This window comes from Poecilia reticulata, linkage group LG22 (assembly GCF_000633615.1).
Source record: "Poecilia reticulata strain Guanapo linkage group LG22, Guppy_female_1.0+MT, whole genome shotgun sequence".
Lineage (NCBI taxonomy): Eukaryota > Metazoa > Chordata > Actinopteri > Cyprinodontiformes > Poeciliidae > Poecilia > Poecilia reticulata.
The window spans coordinates 12,664,782-12,689,697 of record NC_024352.1 but is presented as its reverse complement, the minus strand read 5'-3'; the positions used below and the strand labels follow the sequence as shown (position 1 = coordinate 12,689,697).

Genomic DNA, 24,916 nt, shown 5'->3' with positions numbered 1-24,916 from the left:
TAATCTTCTTTACTAATCATGTTTTGTGGCTCACCAATGACTGCAGAAGGATTGTCGAGTTAGCACTTGTTAAGCAAGGCCATGTTATGGCATTCTGATTTATTGAAATTTCACCTGTAACTTGTACTATGCCTGAGTGCTTAATTGCCTCCCTTTTGTGAGTCAGTGTCTGTCATGTGAGCTGCGCAGAGCACCTTTTCAAATTTGCCCTGTCTACAGCCAGCTACCACTTAGTCATGGCTACTTAAAGACAGCTTTGATGGACTCTGTTGCAGTCACACTGCTAGTTAGAGCTTGTTAACCCAGATACTTTGAATACAAGGTCAGGTTTAATATACCCCATAAGCTCTTTCAGAGTCTCTCATTCTATTAAGGGATCCATTTAAATATATGCTTGTATGAGAACACAGTTTTATGTTGTATATTTATGTCTGATTTAACACAGGTGTGTCTTGTATTGTTCATGTTGGTATTTATGCACGTGGTGAGCGGGGCTCATCTGTTAACGCTCGGCTCTTTGCGCACCACTACCCATCTATTCACAGCACCTTTTAGTCAATGCTCAACCACATAGCAGTGGGAACTTTGGGAAATGTTATGAAGCAGACTGTCAGCATCAGCATGCTCTTCCCACATTCATCACTCGTCTACCTTTCCTCAGAATAAGCCTACATTTTGTTCAAATCAAGCAGACTAGGGCAAATAAATGGTGGCATGAATAACTGAATGATTTTGTCTCTCCAGCGTTCCCACCGTCAGAGTATGAATGAAATAACACGCTGTGATAGATGGTTAGAGCTGTGCACTTATAAAGAGGACATAAAAGAGGCCCTTTATGTAATATTTATTGGATTTGCAAATACAGTCTTGCTACGACGGCAGGACTCATAAGCATATCCATAAGAGATGACCTTCCATCATGCAATATTCATCTCACTGTCAAAGAAAAAAATCCTTTCCCCGCGGTCCGACCTCTGACTCCAAGCATAATCAACGGACCCTGGAGTGGGACAAGTAGAGGGAGGGAAAGAGCGTTCTGCCTCTGCAACCGTCTTCCTTTCTCGGCTGGAAGTGGGCCACAGTAAATCAGCCTTGCTTGAGACTGTGGATTAGCATTATGCTTATGCATCTGCTCTACGCAAGAGCTTGCAAGGGAAAACACACTGCACACAGGAAGGCAAAACTGTAAACACCTCACCCCCTTCTTTTTTTTTTTTTTTTCTCCCTCCTTGCCCATCGCCATGGCAACGGGACAAGAGACTTGGGCTTCCTTGTTTGTAGACACTTTGTAGCCCCATTGGTTTTCTTTCTAAGTGTATAATCAATGCCCATAAAAGTACCCAATATTTGTCCTTTGCAGTTATGGAACATTGACTGTTAGTTTTGATTCTCCTTATGTATGTCTTTGGTCTCACTTTAAGTCCTTTAAGCTCTCTGGCTTGTCTATTAGGTGGCATTTCTCATGTTTCAGGTTTCTAATGCAGCTTGCCTTTCTTCTCATTCCTGGAAGGTGTAGAATATCTTTTCTCTGTAACATTTGGCTCTGCAGAGAGACATGCACTACACAGTTGCCAGGTTACAGAGACAGATAAAATATTGTGAAGAATTTATCCATAATGAATAGTCACATTGGACAGTCTTTGGCATTAAGGAAGTTTTGAAATTATCACCTTGAGATGTACTTGTGGCCCTGGTCCACATCTACTGCTGTTGCTTGTTATTCCACTCAGCGTGTCCATGATTTCAGAGCAGATCCAAATGACTGGGGCCTGGCCTTATTGAGCTCTTTGTAACCTTTTGGCTTTTGCAGCACAAGCATTTGCCCCTGGGAGGTTTCCCTTCAGGAACAGAAGCATTTATGCTGCAAGAAGCCGTAGTTCCATATCGCCTTTCCATCAAGCCGCTTACACAGATTCATGCTTAGTAGACAGAGAGGCCCATAAGGGAGAAAAGTGCACACAACCATTGCAATGATAGAATGTCAGCAGAGGCAACAACACGCTGTACTGAAAGCCCAGCGAACTGAGTAGTGTTTACATTTATTCAGCAAGCATCAATGCGTGGAAACGGCTTCATATGTGCAATATAGTCAAAGCTAACAGAGTTTCTTTGGATTGTGATTCGTATCTGTGGGTGTGAGGTTCCCAGACGCACTTCCTTATTTAGTCTTCCTCACTGCCTAAAGCAATCAGCAAGATAGTATTGATCTAACGTTCTACTGCGGACTCTTTCTAAAGGTCTATTGTTGCAGACAAAACTATTACTTTGAATTGTTACTGAAATGTTGTTCATAGGTGCCACACCTTTTTTTTTATAACACTACATGAAAAGAAAACTCTTAGATGTTTCTTGGCTCTAGCATCATTTTTCATCCCTGAAAAATCTTACTGGGTTTCTTGATTCAAAAAGGTTGTAACTGGCTGCACAAAAGACATGTTTTGAAACGTTTTTGATGCCTGAGTTCTAAGATGTGATCCCACAGTTGAAATAGTTTATAGCAATGAGTACTTAAAAAAACTTAGTCTTTTCTTTGACATATTTAACTTTTTTATGCAAGTGAGACTCAAGAAATTAAAAATCATCACAAAGATTTCAGTAACTCGATTCAAAAACGGAAACGTATGCATTATGTAGCTGCAGCACAAACAGAGGGTTATATTTTAAGAGTTTATTTAGTCTGCTAATGTTGATGATTACGGCTTAAGCCTAAAAGTGATGTATTCAGACAAATGTGTGAAAAGTTGAGTGGAAGAAAAAAATTGTGGTGGAAGAGGGTGCACAAACAATAGGGATAACTGTAGCCTTAAGAAGATTGCCAAACAAAGCCCATTTCAGAGTTTAGGCTAAATTCAAAATGTATTTGATTTACCTGTTCCATTTCTTGTCTTGCCGCTCCTGCTCAGCCATAGACAATCAGAAGTATATTACCTGGGCTAAGTAGAAAAAAGAACTGCAGTACTTTTTTTCAGATTAGTAAAGCACCCATTGAGATTGTTTATACTGCGTCCGCACTGCTGCACGAAACACCGCCTTGCTCAGCAGTGTGGGCACACTGACATCCATCAAAATTGGAATCCATCTTGTTTTTGCCGGCTCTCGCATTTCCCACACTATATCCTTGGGGTTTCCAGCAGAGCGGAGCCACACATAGCGTAAATCAGGATGATCAGGAACATCATCCAGTCTACAGCGCACTTCTCTAGGGGACCAGGGATGCATGCAGTCTTAATTTTGGGGTAAACTTTACATTTCATTTAGAAGGCTTAAGGGAAAGTGGAGAGAGACGGAATCTAAGTTGGTTGAGGTGCAGTGATGATTCGAGGAGCCATGTATTCTGCTCTGTTTGGTTTTGGGTCAGTATGTCCATCTACTGGGTTATTTTGAAGCAATTCAAGCTTCCTCCAGCTTTATAGAGATTCTGATTACATTTTCCAGGAGTACATGGTACCTGCTTACACTGAAGGATCAATACCTGCTTTAAAGACCGTGATGTTATTTATTAGTAGTTCTATAATGTTTTTACTAAATCTTTGAAATAAACAAACTTCAGCAATTTACAAGCTTGCATTGGCCCTTATCATTGTTAAACCAAACATCTTCTATTGTAGTCTGGACTCAAGTCATGAGAACTTTTTACATTTCTAATACACTTTAAATAGAGAAAACAACATTTTATACAGGGTCTTGGGGAATTGTGTTCATCTAAATACCTCTTACCTTCTAGGCAATTTCAGTCAGTTTATATCTTTAAATGTAATTCGTTTTGAGTCTTTAGGCTGCACAATTGAGAGATAAAAGAACATTTCTAGGAAGTCCTTTGTGGCTCCAGAAGGAGACACGGGGTACTTGATAAACAGACAGTGGAGGATATAATTTGCGTCATCATTTATGGATGAAAAGACTGATAACGTATCTCAAATTTTAAATTCAAGTAAGCAGAATGCTGGCCTTTGTTGGTCCACATATGTATATATAATCTAGGATAAAGTAGGATGATCATTCGGTGGTCAGTACACACAATAAGAACATCTATGGGTCTCATTCTGCCCCTGTGGCTTTTTTGCAGGATGCTTTGGCTTTTTTCCTCAAGATGAATTTACCAGTTAACAAAGACACAGAGTGACAAGGCACAGCTCCAGCACGGCCACCTAGTGACATGGCTGACCAGGTGTTAGACACATCCCATGCAGCCTCTGGGCTTGCTTCATCTGCTTGCTCCTCACGGCCCATTAAGTTCATTCCGGGAGATGGAGCATAATGTGATACCCTGGACAGTAGTTGTTAAGCAAACATGCACACAGAAATATCCACACACTACATCTGCAGCACAAATATTCCCCAGACATAGCAGCCGGAGCCAGAGACAGCAGGTGTGTAGCTGCTCAAATATGTTCTGCCGCGATGCCGGTGCCAATCTCCCACAAGACCACAAAAAGTAAATCACGTGGAACAACGGTGCGACATGATGGCAGCGCAATGAGAGAGACAGCAGGAGTTTGGAGGACGTGGAAGAAGAGGACAGTGTTTGAAATCTGTGCCAAAATTTCGGTTGCATCTGCATCCCACACAGGAAGAACTTGTTTGAAACTCTTCACTTTTATTGGATATTTTTGACACATGTTGGGGATTTTTTTTTTTTGAACAAACATTAAAGAAATGATTAGTTTGATTAAAAAACTTGAATTATTCTTAATTCCTAAAATGACATTTGTTGTGAAAAAAAAAATGCTTTAAAGGTGTTTTTTTCCCCCTATTATGGTGCTTTAAGAAGCCTCTTTGCAGTGCCAACATAGTATCAAAAAATGAACACACATCCACACAGTTTGATATCTGATGCTGCTGAGAGTGCTGATAGCCAAAAGTTTTCTTTAAAGAGTGAACAGTCAGGCGTCTGGATTTATCAGTGAAAGCCTCCCGTCTCCCCATCTCTCCATCCATTCCCCTCACTGCCCAACTCCTTCCCTCTGCCCCCTTCATGTCCCTTAGAGTAAAATATGAGCACAGTTGCTCTATAAATCTGCACTGGAGATAATGAGAGTTGGTCCTCTTAGTACAGTGGGCCTCCAGCCAAGCTTGGTGCCTGTGACATCATGCTTTGGGGAAGTGAGAAGATTGATGTGTGCGGCAAAACTGTGCCTTTGCTTCCTGGGCAAGCACACAGAGTTCCCAAATTTAAGTGTGCGTGTACATTTGTGATGTCATATTGCTGTTGTGACCCAACATTGAATTTGGACTAGAGGTTTGAATTTGTCTGGATTCAGAACCATTTTAATTTTTCTGATCTTTCACTAGTTTCCAAACGTCTTCTGAGTTAAACTCATCACATTAAAGCTAAAATGTGCCAATTTCTTTTACTTAAAAATAAAAAGTGTATTAGTCACATCATATATTTACTAGAAACAATGGTAAAAATGTGTGATGTGATTTAAAATACATCAATGGTGCGTGTATGCACCAAAAAGAATCAGAAGCAAATGTTTTTGTTTTGTCTAAAATCAAAAGGCAAAACTGCAGTAAAGTCCTAACACTTAACATTTATGTAGGAACAATTTGTAGACAAAAGGGGATTTTATATAACAGAAATTGTTCAATATTCGCACCTGGTTAGCTTGCAGGTGTTTCTTAATAAATTTTAAATAATTTTATAAAACTTAATTTATGTCAATCACTTAATATGGTTGAGTAAAACTCAACTTTTTTACCTGTTAATTAGAAATACACTGCCCAAAATGCTTGGAAAAAATCCTTCTGTTGGTTATGGTTCACTCCAAATACTGTTGGTCAGAAACATTAAATTTTTTGTAAAAGATTATATTTGAAATGTTGCATATGACTGCCCATTTGTTAGGAAGGCAGCTGAGTTCAGATTTGTCATTGACCCCCCTTTACATAGAAGATAAGCCCCAAAAGGTCAGTACTGGCTGTTTGCAGATTGCTTTTTTAATGGAAATTTGAGGACAAGAAAAACCTGTGGCAGAAAAAAAAAAGTGCACAAGCAAAAGGGTTAACCACAGCCTTGGGAAGATTGTAAATTGTAAAGTAAGGCCTGTTCAAGAATTTGGGAAAGACTCACAAGGAGTGGACTACAGCTGGAATCAGTGCTTCAAGTGCCACCAATATGAGCTACCACTAAAACAAAAAACAACTGGATTGTTGCTCAGTGGACCAAAATCTTCTTTTCAGATGAAAGTCTATGTCACATTTCATTCGGAAAGAAAATTCACAAAGTCTGGGGGAAGAATGAAGAGGCTCAAAATGTGAGTTGCCTGAGGTCCAGTGTGATATTTCCACAGTCAGTGATGAGCCAAAGAGCCATGTCATCTGCCTAACAAAATCCAACGTCAACACAGTGGTAACCGGGACTCTTTTTTTTTTTTTCTCTGCAGTACTTCCCCCTTGTCCCTGGTGACAAGTTTTATGGAGATGCTAATTTAATTTTGCAAAAGGACTTGGCACCTTCCCTCACTGCCAGACGTACCGATACTTGATCGGGGTTTCACTGTGCTGAATTTCCCAGCAAAGTCATCTGATCTTAAACCCACAGAAGATCTATTCCATGTTGTAGAGAGGAAGATCAGAAACACCAGACCCAATAAAGCAGATGAGCTGCAGGCCGCTATCAAAGCCATCCTACCATTAGACCTCGACAGAACTACGGCTGACTCATGCATGCAGAAATCCTGAATATGGACAGTCATTTTTAATAAGTTAAACGTTATTGAAAGGTTTATTTATTTCAGTAACTTAACTCACAAAGTGAAAGCATATAAAATAATTACATAATGGCTAAAGTTTTGAAGGCCTTATTTCTTCAGTGATGATGATTTTCCACTTGCAACTAATGAAAACAAAAGCATTTAAGATTAGAATATTAGACCAATAAAATATTTTCAATTCAGAAATGTGGAGTTTATGTAATGTATGTTTTAAAACCTGGCTTAAATGTTGAGTACTCGTTGGAATGCATTTTGTAATTTACTGAATATTACTGCACTGTACAGTTTATGACCATACATTTCAGTAGGCTGAAAGTCTATATTTTATTATCTTAAGTGACAGTTAAGAAATATTGAGGAAAAAAAACATAAATTTGGTGGCCGTTAGCTTACTAAGCCATAATTATCACAATAAATCAAGATAAATGCTTGAAAATGTTTCCCGTTGTTTAAATAAACTACTGAGATAATTTCATTTTGAGGGCTTTTTCCTTTTTTTTTTTTTGATGCATTTGTATTATTTAATTAGAGAAAACCTGTTGGCCATTGTTTTTGTTTTAAAGTACTATGTTTAACACTACCCACATTGTTTTCCTAATGGAGAAGAAGAAGACGTCTGACACTTTGACCTTAGATCCACTTTTGATCATGTGACACGTCATTTCTCAAGCATTTGTGAATTCTTCAGAACCGGTGTAGAACCTGAGCACAAAGGTAAATATTTAACTATAGATGAGTGAGGATAAAATAAGCTAACATGATGTCCCAGAAAAATAGAAAAAGAAGTGAGATAGTCTTTCCACCCTGACTCCATTATTTGGTGTCGATGTGATCTTTTGTGAGGCTGAGTGCTCCTGATAGACGCTTCAGGAAGTGAGAAGGGTGCTGTGGCATGAGGAAGGTCATCAATATCCGATCTGCACAACGTTTTTCTGTACACTTTTGTTTGTATACCCGTCTTTTCCTTTGCCTTTCATCATTTTACATTATGTCCTTCTCTTGTGAGTGCATACTTGTATACCTCTGTCCTCCTTCCATCATCCACACCTCAGCGTGGCCGAGAAGCATCAAATATCTCAAATACAGTCTCGCCTTCGTGTTTCAATCTTCTCCTCCTTTGTGAAATATTTATCTCCCTCTGACTTTCCACTTCCTTTGCCCCTCAGGAGTCAAGAGAAACCACCTATAAATCTGACCCAGGGGCCTTGAGGTGAATAGAAAAGCGACAGGATGCTTTACCGCCATCCCTTTATACTGACCTTCAGTTCCTTTTATCCAGCAAATCCAACCAAAACCCCCACCAACACACGCGGTTTCTGTCTGTTTTTCCGCTTCTTATTCTCGCAGTGGGGCTGTTGGAGAACGTGTGAGGCCCAAGGACTGACATGGGAAGCAAACTGTTAAGTGAAATGTTTCTTCTCATATACAAACATGCAGAGTGTGAAGACACTTTGTCCCTCCGTACACCGAATTACAGAAGCCAGGATGTATGCATGCTCACAGAAATTAAGTTTTCACTTGCATTTGGATGTTTTTTTTTTTGTTGTTTTTTTTTTTATTCCAACCCCAAAACTTTACAGACTTTAACTGAACCTTATTGGATAGATATGAAGTGGGTATGTAAACATTTTTTTTATTTTGTCCTTTTACTCTGACACCCCTAAGAGAATCTCATTGCAACAAATTGCCTAAAATGTGTTTGAAAATTACAGTCAAACCCAAATCCTCAGGTCCAACATGTTTGTGGAAAAACCTAAAAGCTGCTTTCCACAAATTATCCATCTAACCTATCTAAGCTTGAATGTTTTTATGAAGAGGAGAGAAAAAAAAATCATTTTCTAGATATGCTAAGCTGCTATAGACATACATCAGCAGACCTGCAGCTGTAACTGTAGCAAATACACGTGTTTTACACTATTCAGACTTTTATTTACTAAAAATATATAATATATTTTAGATATATTATATATTTAGAAATATATAATTTCCTTCCCCTACATAATCATGCACCACCTTGTTTTGGTCTATCACATTTATAATGTGGAAAAAATCAAGTTGTGTGTGTACTTTTGCAAGACTCTACCAGTAAATAAAGATTGATCCAGTGTGCAATATGTACTTCAAGGTGATGTGTATATAATTATAAGCATTCAGTTATAAATAAAAGCAATGTATAGGTGTGCTGAGCTGCATACTGTGTACAGATTATAGAGCAAAGAATAAAAGACAAGGTATTCTGTGACTTCACGCTAATAAGAGTAGTTACTTTTGGTTTATACAATTTAAATTATCCGAAGGCATTTTAATTAATGTATCAAATCCATTTCTTCCAAGGGAATTGGTTTGACCTGACAGTCTGTGTACCACCACTAACCCATTCATTTTCTCCTCATATTTTTACAACTTTGGAGATTTTCCTTTATGATTTATTTTTTTCAAAAGCATCTAAACCTCACATACTATCTGTTAGAGCGTCACTTGAACATGCTGGCAGCAAATTGTTGTCCTGTTTCAAATTTTGTCCAGCCTGCAGAGCTGTAGATAATGGTGAGCTGCTCATGTCAATAGAAATTTGTCATAGAATCAATCAAAGGGAAGGCACTACTAATGTGTTAATCTGTTTTTTACTCAATGCTTTGTCAAATTGTTGACTGCTGGTTATTGTGCAGTTGCATTGTGGGCTATTTCACTAGTTGTATAATTTCAAACAAGCCCTGTTAATTATGCCAGCTACCTCTTCTATTTACATTAGTCTTTTAGAGCGATGGCATTAGAAGGACGTTCAAGTTATTTATCCTATCCATAATCAAGTCCATCTTTTCAACTTGTGAAGTCTGTGCAATTCTTGTTGTTTGCAAAGTCAAAGAAAATAAATTTGTTGCTATCTTCAAGCTGTTACTACTATCTCATTGTTGAAAGATGCTCCTTGCCTTTGAGACAAGTGGCCCCATTGCCACTTATGCATCCACACAGACAGAAAAGACAGGAGGGGATTCATCTTGACGTGCGATGTCTCTTTCCTTGCAACAGAATGACGCCGTTTGTCTGTAACTGAAGGTCGAGCTTGAATCCCTCGCTCTTGTCAAACCAAACCACCCACTTCTTTATTGTCTGTGCCCAGTCATAGAAACCAACTAAAGGCTTTTGTTGTTTTGGATTTTTTATGTTTTTTAAACCCAGTCCAGAAAAGCTGCTTGTAGTTTTCTGGTGTATTTATCCAGAAAAGGAAATGTTTGGCTTCATTTCCATCACTTGCCATTTGATTCAAGGTTGCTATACTTTTTGATTTAAAGAGGCAATTATACTAAAGCGGCCTTGCATTCTTTCATATAGATTTATTTGTGCGGTTTTCATGGATGATTCTATTAAATTTATTCTACTTTCACCACACCAAATTTTACTTAAAGACTTCTTTCATCTTATCCTTTATGGTGATTAATCTTACCGAACTGGGCCTAACTGGCATGTAATGTACTAATCAGACAAAGTGCAATAACTTGAGTTAAAAACATTTGCCTCAAGTAATATCTTTATGGTTTATTTAAAAAATAATAATATTTCTGTTTGGAAAGGGCTTGAATTACTGCCATATTCAAGGAATTCTCCTTGTATTGAAGTTCAGGTCACAATCTACACTACATTGTAATTTTTACATGATAAAATAAAAAAGAAACAAAACAATCTGCAAGAAAGTCAAAAACACATCTAAGTTGTAATTTCCTTACATTTTTTAAAGCACTCCAGTGACAACACATCCATGTATATTGACCCATAAACTGTTGTTAGGAGTTGTATACATAAACAGTTATTAAGCTGCTCCGTATACAGCATATACAACGTGTATGCACCATATAGCATAAACGTTTGTGTCAGTGCAGGTTAATTAGCCTCTGAAGAGTCGAGCAGGGTTTTTACTGCCTGCCTCCAGCCTTGCACTCAGCACACCATCTCCTCTGAGAAGTGCTACCTCAGCTGCGGGGGAGGACTACTAGTTTCCACAAGACTAAACTGAAGATGGATTGTACCGCTTAAGAGGAAGGTAAACCAGAATTATTGCCCAGTCACATAAATAACAGAAAAGTGAAACATTATTTTGATATGAATTTGTGAGGATATCTCAATTAGTCCTGTGGGTAAACCATCAACGCCACCACCACAGTCGATGGTTTGCTCTGAGCTCGGTAATGTGTTAAATTAATAAACCTTTTGAAAGGTTTAATTATTATCTTTATTTTATTTCAAATTTAATTTCATTCAACAATGGGCCCAGCTGAAATTACTTGTCCAAACATTTTTTTTTTTTAATGTGGTAGATGATTCTTTCTGCTAGTACAACTGCACTTTATACTATACTATACTGTTCTATACTATGCTATGCTATGCTATACTATACTATACCTTACTGTACTGTACTGTACTGTACTATACTATTTTCAGTGGTATCTAGTTTCTGCCTTGTCTCTCACCCTACACTCAGGCAAATTCAAGTTTAAGTGCTAAGCCACTCCAAAATGTCAATATTACTTCCAGTTTGAAGAAACATCTTAGTAAAATTAAAGATTACTTTTTGCCTAAAACTTCCAGGAAAATTTATAATTTTCTTCTTAACTGCAATTGCTTCACTTTGAAATAAAGTCACCCAACCTTTATTTAGTTTTATTCCTCAGAATCTCTGTGGCTCTAAACCTGGTATGAACAAATGAGGCCGTTTTGATCGCGTTTTAACTTTCTTTATGCCCTCTCACTTACTGCATCTTGCTGCACAAGTTTTCTACCTCGTTTCGTAATGTCTTATGTAACAATTTGTTTCTTTCTTTAGAAAAGCAGCATTCTTGTAAAAGAAAAAAAAAGTGAGTGGAGAAACACAAGCAGTTTTATCACCAGCTAATTAACACCTGTATCTCACCATATGACTGGAAGTGAGTGAGGGAAGGCAGGGAGTGTGAGGGTAAAAGATCAGCCACCGGGGAAGATGCGAGCAAGCTGTGCTGATATGGAAATTGGGGCTTTAATTATAGATGAATACATTATCAGATCAAGGCTAAGGATTTGTTTGGCCTGTATGTTGCATTTGGAGACTGGCTGATACTGAAACGTCACCACAGACAGACCTTTGCAAACATCTCTATGCAAGTTCTCACCATTCAGAATCCAGTTGTCATTCAATCAGCATGCTTAGTAAGACTACCATGCTGCTTGTACTGACTCACAATGCATAGTGGGATACGTTTCATTCTCCCTTTCTTGAAATAGAAGCTGKAACTGATGTAATGGAATAATAACTTTGCACGGAGTGAGATGGCTGTATAATTCAGTCACTTGCGTGGAAACGTTTTTCTAAAACCTCAAGTCGTATAAACTTAAACCCAGTCACTATTATGCCATAGTCTTGCTTTCAAAGAGGCCAATTGGATTAATATTTGGCTTTTACACAGACAGACTTAGTCCACGTTGTACTTAGAAGTCACAGAACAAGCACAGTAAAAATACACTACTTAGATATGTAATTAAAACGTTTCATCAGCATTATTGTAGCCGGAATGAATGATATCATTTATCTTTCTGTTCTACAACACAAAGAGATGCACCTATTGCCGCAACTGCTTCTCAGACCTGCCAGACTCTCGTGCAGAGAGTGTCTGCTATTGGCCTGCATCAGACACCTCATCCTCTTCTCCACCAACTCCCCAACAGAGTCATCTCTCTCATCCATTACAGAGACACATTGTTACCATCCTGCACAGGGAACACAGCAAACAACACCAAAGAAAACACAGCTGACCGCAACTGACTGATAGAACATGTGTAATAACTGACAGCACACACTGAGTGTTTGCAATTAACGCTGTGATTAGTTTTGTAGATCATTGGTCTTATTTTCACAGAGTAATTGTGAGTGAAGGTCCAAAGGTCAAAGAAAATTTTACATTTTATGTTTTAAGTTAGGACGTAACAATGGTTTGCGAATAAGATAGACATGAAATGAAATGCTACGGAATTTGCTCAGATAGATGCAAATTACAAATTGTTTTCTTCTGAAAAAAATATTACTTTTAGTGACTGTGAGACACTAATGCAGACACTATGCACATGCTTTCATTGCTTTTTGGGACAAATTCTTATTATTGTCTTTATTGACATATTAAAGACACCAAACTCATATGGAGCCAAATTTTCAGAAGTTCTGCTCATTTCCTCCAAAACGCCAGCAGCATTTTAACACTTACAATTGGTAAAGCTAATGAAAATTGCCCAAGCGCACCCACCTACGTACTGTAAAAACACCCTGAGTAAAATCAATATGTGCTCCACACGGGGAAATTCAAGAACGTTTTAAATTTCAACAGACAGGACAAACTAACAGAGCCAATTGCTTTGACTCTGTGGAATTACACTGTGGGGAGTGGGAAGTGAAAGTGCTAATTAAACCAGTAAATTCTCTCTAGGCCTCTCCTGTCTGCTGCTGCACCTGTGCCACTTCACAGTAGTCAACCCCACAGTCTGCAACCTTTAAGCTGCTAAAAAAAAAGTGCAATAAAATCTTGGCTGTAAGGTTATGTCTATCATAGAACCACATTTTAATCTTTCAACATTGTTTCTAATGGGCTAGTGAGATTAATTTTACATCAGATGTCAGTAACAACCAAACTAATCCAGGCATATGAATAAATCAACATAAACAAGAATTCATACAGTAAATTATTATTAAACTCATTTATTGAAATGTAGTAAAGACCTAATAAGTATTTCCTTTTTGGTAATAACATTGTCAAAATGTCACCTATATAGCAAAACTAGTTATACAAAATGCTTATATGTGATTTTGAGCCAATCTTTCAAATATTAATGGGCCTTTCTTGTTTAGAAGTTTTCTATTGGATTCAAGATGGGTGTTTAATTTGGCACATTTGTTTTCTTTTTCTAAAACAAAGTAAAAACTTGGGATTCTTATTTTGTTTGAAAATTCCCCTTTGAATCATCTTCAGATTCTTACAATCTTCCAATTCAGTTCTAGTTTTATCCCTCATTTATGTGAAGTCTGCCAGTACTGTGGGAAGAAAGTGGAGAACCAGAGAACCCACAGACATGCAAAGGTCATGCAGACAACTCCAAGCTGGAATGCAAGGATTTGGTGCCAAAAACTGCACTGACATGTACCAACATCAAAAAAGTTCAATATTGTTCTCATCTGAGGAGACTGTTCTTCCAGTATTTCATTAGCATTTGCCAAATGTTCTGTAGCAAGCTTTACAAGAGTTTCAAGATGCTTGCTCTGTAGAAATGTGATAATAAGTGTGGAATAACTGTTTCTGCTCGCCAGGTCTTCTGAAACTCTCCGTTTCATTTGATTGGTTCCTTATAACACTTTCTGATTGGTATTTTGACTCTACGTGAGGACCACCTGACTATGGCTTTTTTATAGTAAAATAATGAAGTTACCATTTCCCCTTCAGGTTTATGGCACCCGTAACCAATGCGATCAGAATGTTGACACAAAGTCGTTGAAGGTCTCGGAAGAGCTCTTTGCTTTTACTCATCATGAGATCATTCTGGTGCAGGTCCTTGCTAATGAGAAAGCTTTTTATGGGAAATCAATTAGGATTAAGCCAGCTGATGTTAACTGTCACAGAAAGGGGATGGGAAGGGGTTTTTAAAAAATTGGACAGATTTCAGCTGGTTTCCTTGCTTTTTTCTTCCTTTTCTTCATGTTTTCAAAAATGATTCCCTGGGTGATTCAACTTTATTGCACATAATTTAATTAATGGATTTTTTTTCATTGAAATCTCTTGTGTTTCTTGGGCTGCTACTGACATCTGGTGTGAATTTAATGCAAATGAATGCTATAGAACTATATTTGATATCAGACAGTCCAAGAAATAATATAACTTGACTTCCTTATCTGCACTTGTCTATATGTAATGAAATGCATTTTCTTCATGTAGAAGTTGTTCTGAGACAGTGTAAAAACACAGGCATCAAAATGCCCAGGCCAAAAAATGCCATGTTGCCCAAGAAAGCACCAGCAGGCAGTTTAATGATGAGATGGCTTCAAGGCTATGACACTTTACAACCAGCCCACACTGATGGCAAAAAAACAAAAACCAACCCTTAAGACAGCTTTTTAAAGAGAACATTCAACCACTTCTCTCTGCAAGCTGTCGTCACAGACTGAGGTCATCTAGGAGAACAACAGGGAAACATTGCTGTACCTTAGAGCTTGGAGCATTTTGCAGCCATGTTTTGTTTGTGTCTGTGTCCCCGAGGATGAAAACTACAACAACAGCAAACTGTCTCTATGTTTTTAGCAAAACAAGTGAAGCCAAGTTTGCTTCCGGTCTAATTAAGCCCCTAATTAGCAGTAATTAGATGAAGGAGAGCCTTGGCATTAAAAAAACAACATGGCCTTTCTTTTTGGCCACATCAGAAACAAGACAGAAACACTGACACAACAAAGCCAATTTTTTTTTTCTTTCTTTTTTTTTTTTTTAAGGTGAGGGGCATCTGCAGAACACATGGCTGGAGGACATAACAATCACTTTCATCACTGTTCAGCTCATTACGTGCCAATGCTAACACACCGCAACGTCAAAACCCCTTTAATAATTTTGTTTGTTTAAACAATAATGGCACATTTTCTGGAGGCTTCCTATAATGCTTGGAAGCCCTGATAGTTTATTTCCAATTTGCTAATTTGGGGATACTCAAGCTCACAGTGTGAGGTCCTTTCTGTTTCCATAACAATAACAATATTGAGAACGTGGGCTATATGATTTTTGCTCTGAACTGCGTGCTAGATGGGAATCCAGATAAGACTTCAAATTAAAGACAGAAAAAATGATGGATAGTCACAGACATGATTTTTTTTTACACATTTTTGTTTGATTCTCACTTGTCTTCACAGTTTCACCACCTCCATCTGAGAGACATGACAGTGATGAATTGATACAATATGATTCCTCATTCTTTTCCTCTATTTGATGCCTGCCTCTGCATCATTTTGTCTTTTCACGCTACCGCATGTGGCTGATGGTCATATTATGCATGGTGGCTAGTTTTCTATTATGTTGCACATGGGTACCACACTCCAAGGACATCAAGGGCATAGAAAATGCTGGTTTGTGGCTGCCTCCTTTTTTTTTTCTCTTTTTGTTCACTCCATCTCGGTTGTTGACAAAGTGTGCGAGAGGGAGAGAAACAGAAGGAGAGAAGCCGAATCATGAATAACAGTTGATATTTTCACACAGTGGGCGGAGACAGTCGTGTTTGTCCCCACACACATGCTCAGTCATTCACGTATGTCGCCTCTATTAATCTCCTGTTGTCTCTTTTTTTGGTCCTTGTTTAGAATCACAGTGCACACTGTGTGGTGAACCAGAAGGTGAGTGGGCCTTGCCATTCCCCCGAAAGCTCTTGTCACCGTCATCAGCCGGCTTGTCATTTTGCAGCTAGTAGAGAGTGGGAAGTAGAGCGAGGGCGACACTTTTCTGCAGTTTTTCAGGCGTCATCCCAGACTACATCCTGCTGGTTTTTGATTCGGTGAAGAAGGAGAATAACAAAAAGTGCATGTTGCGGATGGCAAAGCCACACAAAGTGTACTCTTAGAAGGTTATATTTATATCCCTCTTGAACTTTTTTTTTTTTTCACATTTTGTCACATTACAACCAAAAATGGATGTGGGTTTTCTTTGGATTTAATGAGATAGAGCAACACAGAGATGTGCACTTCTGTGAAGTGGAAGAGAAATGTAATATGGCATAAATAAAATCTGAAAACTGCGTGTTTGTATTCAACCGCTTTTAATGCCATTAAGTATAACCCAGTGCAACCATTTCGGCTCAAAAGGGTCCACATGTGTGTACTTCAATGTCAGTACACATTTAGCTGTTTCGTGAAGGTTTGCTAGAGAACATTAGTGAACAAACAGCACCAAACAAGTCAGGGAGACAGATGTAGAGAAGTTTAGGGCAATATATTGTTTTATTATTAAAACAGTTTCTCAAGTTTTCAGCAGATTGCTGAGCACTCTTAAGTAAGACATTGAGAAATAAAGTATTTTAAAAATGAGATGTGGTCATTAACCTTGCATGGCAGAGCAAGCAATCAACATATTAAATTTAGAAAGCAGCCAAGAGAGCCATCGTAACTCTGGATGAATTGTAGAAATTCACAAATCAGGTGAAAGGCAGTTAAGTTGGCAACTCTTAGTCATGCACTCCAACGATCTTGCCTTTAGGGAAGAATGGCAAGAAGAAAGCAAGATATATATAGTGGTCGATTTGTAGCAAACATTTGTAAGAAGGTGCTCTAGATAGACATTATCAAAACTGGACTTTTTACACTACATGCAAAATATGTGAAAACTGTCAAACCTGGACAGACTGTGCCCAGCAGTGAAAGATGGTGCTGTTAGTATTGTACTGTGGGGCATTAAAGCAGGTCAGAATTAAAGTGAAGAAGACTGAAGCTAAATTATTTAACAAAAAGTATTAGAGCCTGAAAAAAAGACTTGAGACAAGTGCAGCTTCTCTTTACAAGAGGACAAGAACCATAAATATACATACAAAGCAGCGATGAATCACTTTAGATCAAAGCATAGATGACCTGGTCAGAACAAATCCAGAAAATTATGTGGCAGAACTGGAATTTTGCCGTTTACAGAGACTTTTCACCCAGTCTCACAGTTAGAACAATTATGCATAGAACAGTTTGATTTTTATCTCGAAAAGTAATTTAAAAATCATACCTCATTTTGCACCTTATTCTGTTTGTCTATCACCGAAGATCACCCCCAAAAAAATACATCGAAAGTTTTGTGGTGAAGTGACAAAAGTTCAAGTGTGATAAATACTGTTGCAAGCATCTGTGTCCGAATGTGTGAATCTATGTATTCTCACTTAGAGCATGAAGGCTGAAGAACACATCTTCAGCGTTGTCACACACCGCAAGTGCTACAGTTTTATATTTAGTTCAATGTTTCAGTTTGTGTACTCGTTTTCATAATGTGTTTGAATGGCTGAAAGCTGCAAAGCTCTCGAGTTTGCCACTAGATTAAGTGCTCTTCTCATGCGGCTGACACATCCTCATTCTTCATACCCTGAGTGCCCACCATTCCCATATGTTTCTCTCTGTTTTATTCCTAAGCCTTTTTCTTTGCATGTGTTCCATTTTAAGGAGTTGATCCTTCTTGAATGTGCTTAATGGGTTTTCGCAAAACCTGGCCAGAAATTGCCTGTGAATTCAACAGGTGAAAGCAAATAAGTACAGCTCAAACGTGTTCCCCGATAGTCTCGGTGGCAAATGTGATATTTCCCTGTGGGCTTAACCTTGTCCAGGAATCAGCCATGTGCTTCTAAGCCAAATAAACGTTATTCTGGGTCTTGAGAATCAATGGGGCTCTCTCTGCTTCGCTTGATTGGATTAAGACATAACCAAATCGAGCATGATAACAGTGTTGTTGTGACCTTCTCGCTCAGACATGAAGAGAGGGGAAGCTAGCGAGAAGTGTAGGCAGTGTTTGCATATATGGATAATTTTAATGGGAAAATGTGTGTCGCTTTCTGGCTGAAAGGGAGATCCTGAAGCATCGGGAAACTAGAGTTTCACAATACTTTGAGACATAGTCTTGAGGGTTCCCGTGACTATTTGTGTGTTGCTTCTTTGGACTAGTGTGATTTTTTTTAGAGCTGTTTTTGTCAGGATCCTGGGCTAATAGTTGTTTTGGAGTAAGATTTATTTGTTCTAGTTTTATTCTGTGTTCCTTAATTTCCCTAATTAGATCAGCCTCGTTTTTGTTTAACTTTATTTCAGTTAATAATTAGTATTCTGGTTTGTTTATTTTTATGGCAAGTTATTCTTTGTGCTTTAGTTTAACTATGTTCTTTATGTCTACTCATTCTTTAGTGTTTATTTTCTAGTCCTGTGTGTAATTTCCATTGTCCCCTGTGCCACACTTTCTCTCTCCCTCTTTCCCTCTCTCTCTCTCTTTTTTTTTCTCTCTCTCTCCATCCTTCTTTTTCTCTGTCTCTGTCTCCTCAGATCTGCCTTCTGATTTCTCTTCTCACATCTGCAATCAGTTAGCTAACTAACCCGGGTCCATTGTTTCATCTTTCAACCACCCAGTACTCAAGCACCTCTTTCTCAGTTACTCCTTTCTGGTTCCTTCTGATACTTCCCTGTTTTACCTTGGGTATTTCCCATATCTCTTTGCTGGTTCTTCCTCTGTGGATTATGGTTTTTGATCTGCCCTGGCTCCTCATGCTTTTTGTAAGTTTGTATTTACATCATTTTCATTCAAATCTTCAAATCCACATAACATTTTAATTATTGATTAAAAAAAAACGTACATCTAGTAATTAATTCTAAAGTGTAAAAATGAGAAGAAAATCTGACCAATTCCACAGCTGAAAAACTGGTAAAAATAAAATGTGGTCTTTGTCTTTTGCACATTACTCCACTGGTCACCTGGGCCACCAAGCTACAGAGAAAACAATACTGTCACTTTAATCCTCAGTGATAATTCAACCCCAGGAAACAGATGTATATGTCAAGTGATACACATAGTACGTCCTTTCCAATCAACCACAGGACATCTTGAATACTGATCAACACATATTGCTTCCATCGAGTGATGACTTTGTCAATTTCCATTTAACAGCTGGTTGCTTCTCAGCCTGTGGCCTGCAGGCATAAACAGATAGTGTTCAGGGCAGCTCCTAGTGCAATATACAACACATATGTATCTGTCTGACAGTCTATCTGTCTGTCTCTTCAAAGTAATTATTTTCTATCTGGAGGAATACTAATGTTTTGGAGGGACCCAGTCAAAGTCCTGACTTAAACCTAATACAGAATATGTGGAAGGAGATAAAAATGAGGGTGATGTTAAAGGTCTTAAAAATAAGTTTTTAAGTTAATTTAAACCAAAGATGTAGTTTTCAATTTATCCAGAGACTACCATGCAACCATGCACTTCCCAAACACATTAAAACTTAAAAATTGTGATCGTCTTTGGCAACTGATTTTTCCAGGGTTTTTGTTGTAAGCAATGCGCAGTTTGCATAATAGCTCCGTATGCTGCAGGCACAGTGCTCAGTGAACATACAGAATGACTCTGTGCTCAGGTCATCCATTCTGCAGTGACTCTCCAAGGAAGAAGACCAAAAGCATTGTTCATTACCAATTGCAGCTTTTCTTTGAATTGTTGGGAAAAATGAACCATGCCTCAATCGTGTTTCAACTTATCGGAAGAAATTACTCAACAATGGGGAGGAAAAGGCACAGTGCAAAATATATCAACATAATAAGTATTGTTCCAAACAGAAATGTAAGAAACTAAGAGCTCCGAGATATTACTGAGCAACGGTAGGAAGAATATGTTTCAGTGGGCCCCACCTGACTTCAAACTTGACCCACTGAAGACAAAGGCTAAAAGATACAATCAAGGTCAGATGGCTGATATCAGTCTCTTTTTGCATTACTTGTGTGAAGGCAAGGAAAGAAGCTGTTTCTTAAGAGAAAATTAGACGCCCGTCCTTCAGCTGATGCAACACTGAAGCATAACAAATCCTTTATTGCCATCAAATGAGGCAGGGAGTATTTCATCATTAACCAGACCTTCACAGAGACCCTGAACTTCTCCGGGAGAAGAAAAAAAAATAACGTGACAGAAAAGAAAAGGGCAAAGGGAGGTAATGCATTTGGGATGTGATGGGAAGCAAAGATGGGAAGAAACAGAGAACTAGGAGTGAACTTGTTAATGGTATTTATGGTTGGTTTCTGGATTATTTTAACTACAATTGTAGAAGGAGATAAAATGGTGGTTAAACAAAGCTTTTTTTTTATCACAAGACATTACTTTGCATTCCAAGTACATTTAGTTTGCTTCTCATGACTGTAAACTAATTGTGCACTAATCCATGCACCACATCCCACAGCAGATGTCCAACTTTTTTGCATGAGGTAACATTTAGAACTGTTACCTCATGTAGGTTACCTACATGAACTGTTACCTCATGTAGGTAACAGTTCTAGATGACATTTCAACAAGTTAAAATGTCATCATTTTAACTTGTTTTCCAAGTTAAAATGATGATATTTTGAGCTCAAAGAAATGAGAAAATCCTTTGTTCCAGTAACTGAGTGCATCACCTGGTTCACAACTAATTATCTCCAGCTCTTTCGTAAGCAACTCTTTGCTTGACCACAGTGAACTTTTCAAATGTATGTTTGTATATCGGGTTTAAATATTCCCAATCTCCAATTTTAACTTCTTGTTTAAAGGCCTCTGCTTTATTATTTCAGCTCATTTTTAAGCAGATATGTTTCTTCAGTTTTTGAAAAAGTCCAATCTTTGTTTCTCTATATAACGTTTCTGAAAAGCTGATATATGCTTCCTTTTGTTAATGTTGTGCAGCTGTTTCATATTCAGACATGGCATCTATGGCTGTTTCCCCCAAGAGACCAAACTGCATCTTGGAGTTATAGGTAATATAATTAGGCCTTAATGCATATCCCCTCTTAGCACAGAAACCTTGTCTTTTATTAAATTGGGCCACATGGATTTTGAATTTTCTGAAAACCATTTACATTGTATGTGAGCTAGATGAATAGGATGCTCCATGTGCCAGATTGTTGGCCAAGGTCAGTATTCAATGTAAAAGAGTGCTGTTGGTAGGTGTGAGCAGGGTACTGATGCTGCAGAGTATATATAATCGCAGATACAAGCGACTAAATTGAGCTTCCTTTGTAGGGAGGTAAAACAATTAGCCTGAATGATGGTATGAGGAGCATCCAGGGGAAAAGCTCAGGGTTGAGTCACTGCTCCTCCTCTTTGGAGTCAGATCAGCTGGTTCAACCATTTAATCACGATGCCTTCTGGCCACCTTCCTTTGAAGAAATTGAGAGGTGATTCCAGTGTAAACCCTGAACTCACCGGCTGGAGAGGATATAGCTTCTGGTCTAGGAACAAGTTGAGATCCAAAAGAGAGCTGGAAAATGATGACAAATGGGTGGATTGTATGTTTAAAAACACAATATTATCTTATAATCTTATGTTCATAGGGTGCTTTGGAAAAATACAAATTATTTTTGTGCTTGGTGCTAAAAAATATTTTGTTGTTTTAGTCCTTGGTAACTCTGTGAATTGAAAATTCATGGCTTCAGTTACTTCATTTAAAAAAAAAAGAGAGAGAGATTCAGCTTGTCATGTCTCCCACATTAGATTGAGGTCGGCAGCTTTCCTGGTCTTTTTCAGCTCTGTTCACAGGAAGCGAAGCGCCGTAATGGTCAGCGTTTCAAAAATATTTCTGCAGTGCTGTTCTCAGCCCTGGGAGGCCAACACATTGTTTTAGCAGCTTAGTGTTTGTGGTGATGGCAAAGCAGCAGCTTTCTGTCACTAAAAGACAGTATATGGGAGGGAGTCAGCGGAGAGAATATGACAACTAAAAGATGCCTGGAGCTGACCAGAGCAGGAGGGGGATTTAGAAATCATGCTATTTAAAACTCCAAGCTGTGATTTTTTTTCCCTTACACCAGCCAGAAGGAAAAGTGCAGTGGACAGTCAATCCTTTGACTTCATTACAAGTAACTAAAGTTGCTCACTCTGCTTTCTCCTCCTGCATTTTTCTTGAGTAACACACACGTACACAAAATCCCAAAAGCGGCACTTATTGTCACTCAACCCTCCTTTCTCCCTTGCTTTAATATTTTCACACTTAATACTTACCCTCGCAACATTTGAAGTGGATTTTTTAATGGCTTAGGGGGCCGCCTACAAGTTTGACATATAAAATCATATCAGGCAAACATAATGAAGAAGTCCATGAGGAGAAAGTTGTGGCAGTTGGCTGCCACTGCCTTAGATATTTCATGCCGTTTAATCTGGCATGACAAATGTGTGGGGATGTAGTTGTTCTGAGGACCGAAATGGAACACCTCTCCATTTCTCACACTCTGGTGCCATCGATCTGTCTGCCTCTGAGTCACCAGGAGTGCCAAATCAGCGGCTGAAGTAATGAGGAGCCAAAGATACAGAGGAAGAGCTTCCCAGCAGTCTTTGCAGAAGTTGGAATCAAAGTTGTCTTTTTCACTCTACCACCGTCACAGATTTAAGTCTGAAATTTGACATTAGAAACTCTTAACAGGTACAACCATGCCACAGCTGTTACATGTATGTTGAAATCTGAGAACAAGGCTTTTAACAAGGTTTGGAGGAACCTTGAGGCTAATCTCTGGATGCTTTCTTTGGTAAGAACAATCAAAAATGAATGCTTCATCATGGCCAGTCACCATGAAAAACAAGGTTGTTTATGCCAAGCTCAGTTGAAAAAAGTGTGCCAAGAAACTATCTCCCATACCAATACACTTCCACAACATGCCTAAATACAAGGTAGAATTGATCAGTGTCTTATGTAGTTTATGCCACGTTCTAGTCCTGCTGCCTGTATATTGCTTTGAAAATGAGATTCATTAGAACGGGTAACTTTTCTCAGATCTTTTACTGTCCAATTTTGGTGACTGTGTGTGAATTGTTCCCTTAGTTTTATGTCTTCTGAGTGAAATGGCTCCCACTGTGGCATTCTGCTCCTGTAGTCCCTATCAATGTTCAATGAGTTATGCTTTCAGAGATTTTATTTCTTCACATACCTTAGTTGTATGTATAAACTCAAGTTTATTTGAGTTTTATGACATGATTGTTTTCAGTGTGAAGTGGATTGTTAGTTTCCCACCATGTCGTTTCGCATGTATTCCAAAAATTTGGTTTCATCTGACCTTCTTCCACATTAAATTTTTCCCGTATCACTTGTGCAAAAAATAGATAACTGATTTGATCACTTTTGTAAGTTCCAGAACACATTTTTTTAGAAAACTTTTTTTTTTTTTTTCATTCACCTCAAATGTAAGCCACTTTGGTTGGTCTTTTTACATAATATCACAATAAGCTGGTGGTTGTAGATGACAATATATGAAAAGTTCAACTATGAACTACTTTTAGAAAGTTGGACTGACGCAGTACTTACTGTGACAGTCTGTCCAGCGTGTGTACTAAGCTGAAGGGGCAGCAGCAGTGGAAGGATGATAACAGTGAATTAGACAATAATGATGTAAGTTGAAACATTTATTCCTGATATTTCCACCTGGAGCATGAGGTCAAATATAGGATCAGCTTAGAACGGTCATTAATATTTTGATTCAGGAAAGAAAGTAATGTTTAATGAGGTACTTTTTTTAAATTATGACCACTACTTGGCTCATTGATATTTTTCTCTATTCTTCGAACTGCTTTTAGTTCTTTTGTAGAACTAAACCTCAACTTCAGGATCTCTGTGCCTGAATGCCTATCATTTATCCAGTCTTCTGTCTTTTACTTCAATTTCTCCTGCCTTTGTCTTCTACTTAATATGATTGTCCTTTGCTTCCCACTGCTGTGCCCACCAGAGCTGAGGTCTTCTCCCTCAGGACTCTGCATCTCTCTTCAGAGTTCCTTATTAAAAATCCAGACCTGGCCTCTGGGAGTCCCTCGCTGTTTTCTTCCTATTCTTACCTTTCTTTGCCTTTTCTCTTTAAACACAGACACAAAAGCATGGCGAAAAGGTGATAATTTCTCTCTGGTTTTTCACCCATGAACTCTTCACATTTTCAGCATCAAGAACCAATTAAAGTAATGGGACTAAAACTCCCTGAATGAACCAGCACTACCATCACTTCACTTGTGTTTCTTTTGTCACGCTCACCCTGCATATTTGATTGAGGCCCTCTTGTGTATCTTGTCTCTCTGAAAATTAATCACTGCTCCCTGAAATCATGGTGCCTTAGCGATGCTTGTGATTACAGTGGATCACAAATTTACCATATTTAAGCCCTAGCAGATTTTTTTATTTTTATTTTTTTTTGACAATAATCGGTGTCTTGCCACGATTGTATTAGAGAAATCTCTGCAGCTGCTTCTCTTGGCCAGCCAAGCGTCAGACAGGTGAGAGAAATCAGATGATGCACTATGTTGCCTCTGGATCGCAAGCGCCCCGTTGCTATGTATAGGCTGTGAGCGTTCAGAAGAATTAGTCTACAGAGTTTGAGAGCGATGGCTACTGTCAGAGAGCAGCACCGGAGAGTCATGAGCAATTTTGGTAACTCTTGTCCAAATTTCCACTGGATTTTCTTTGCTGGGAAAAGCTATTTGCCCTCTCACAAATGTGTCTTG

General features: G+C 38.5%; 1 protein-coding gene across 10 annotated transcripts in view; it reads left to right on the top strand.

Annotated features, from left to right (window-relative positions):
* The window catches only part of dlgap2a (discs, large (Drosophila) homolog-associated protein 2a), a 184,945-nt gene that overhangs the window by 57,738 nt on the left and 102,291 nt on the right, over positions 1 to 24,916 (top strand). The window contains exon 2 of one of the 10 annotated variants that reach the window (XM_017302479.1): positions 16,063 to 16,095. The exons of the other annotated variants lie outside the window; for them this stretch is intronic. The gene's annotated coding sequence lies outside the window, so the exon portion shown is untranslated. The remainder of the gene's footprint in view (positions 1 to 16,062; positions 16,096 to 24,916) is intronic. 10 annotated transcript variants of the gene reach the window in all.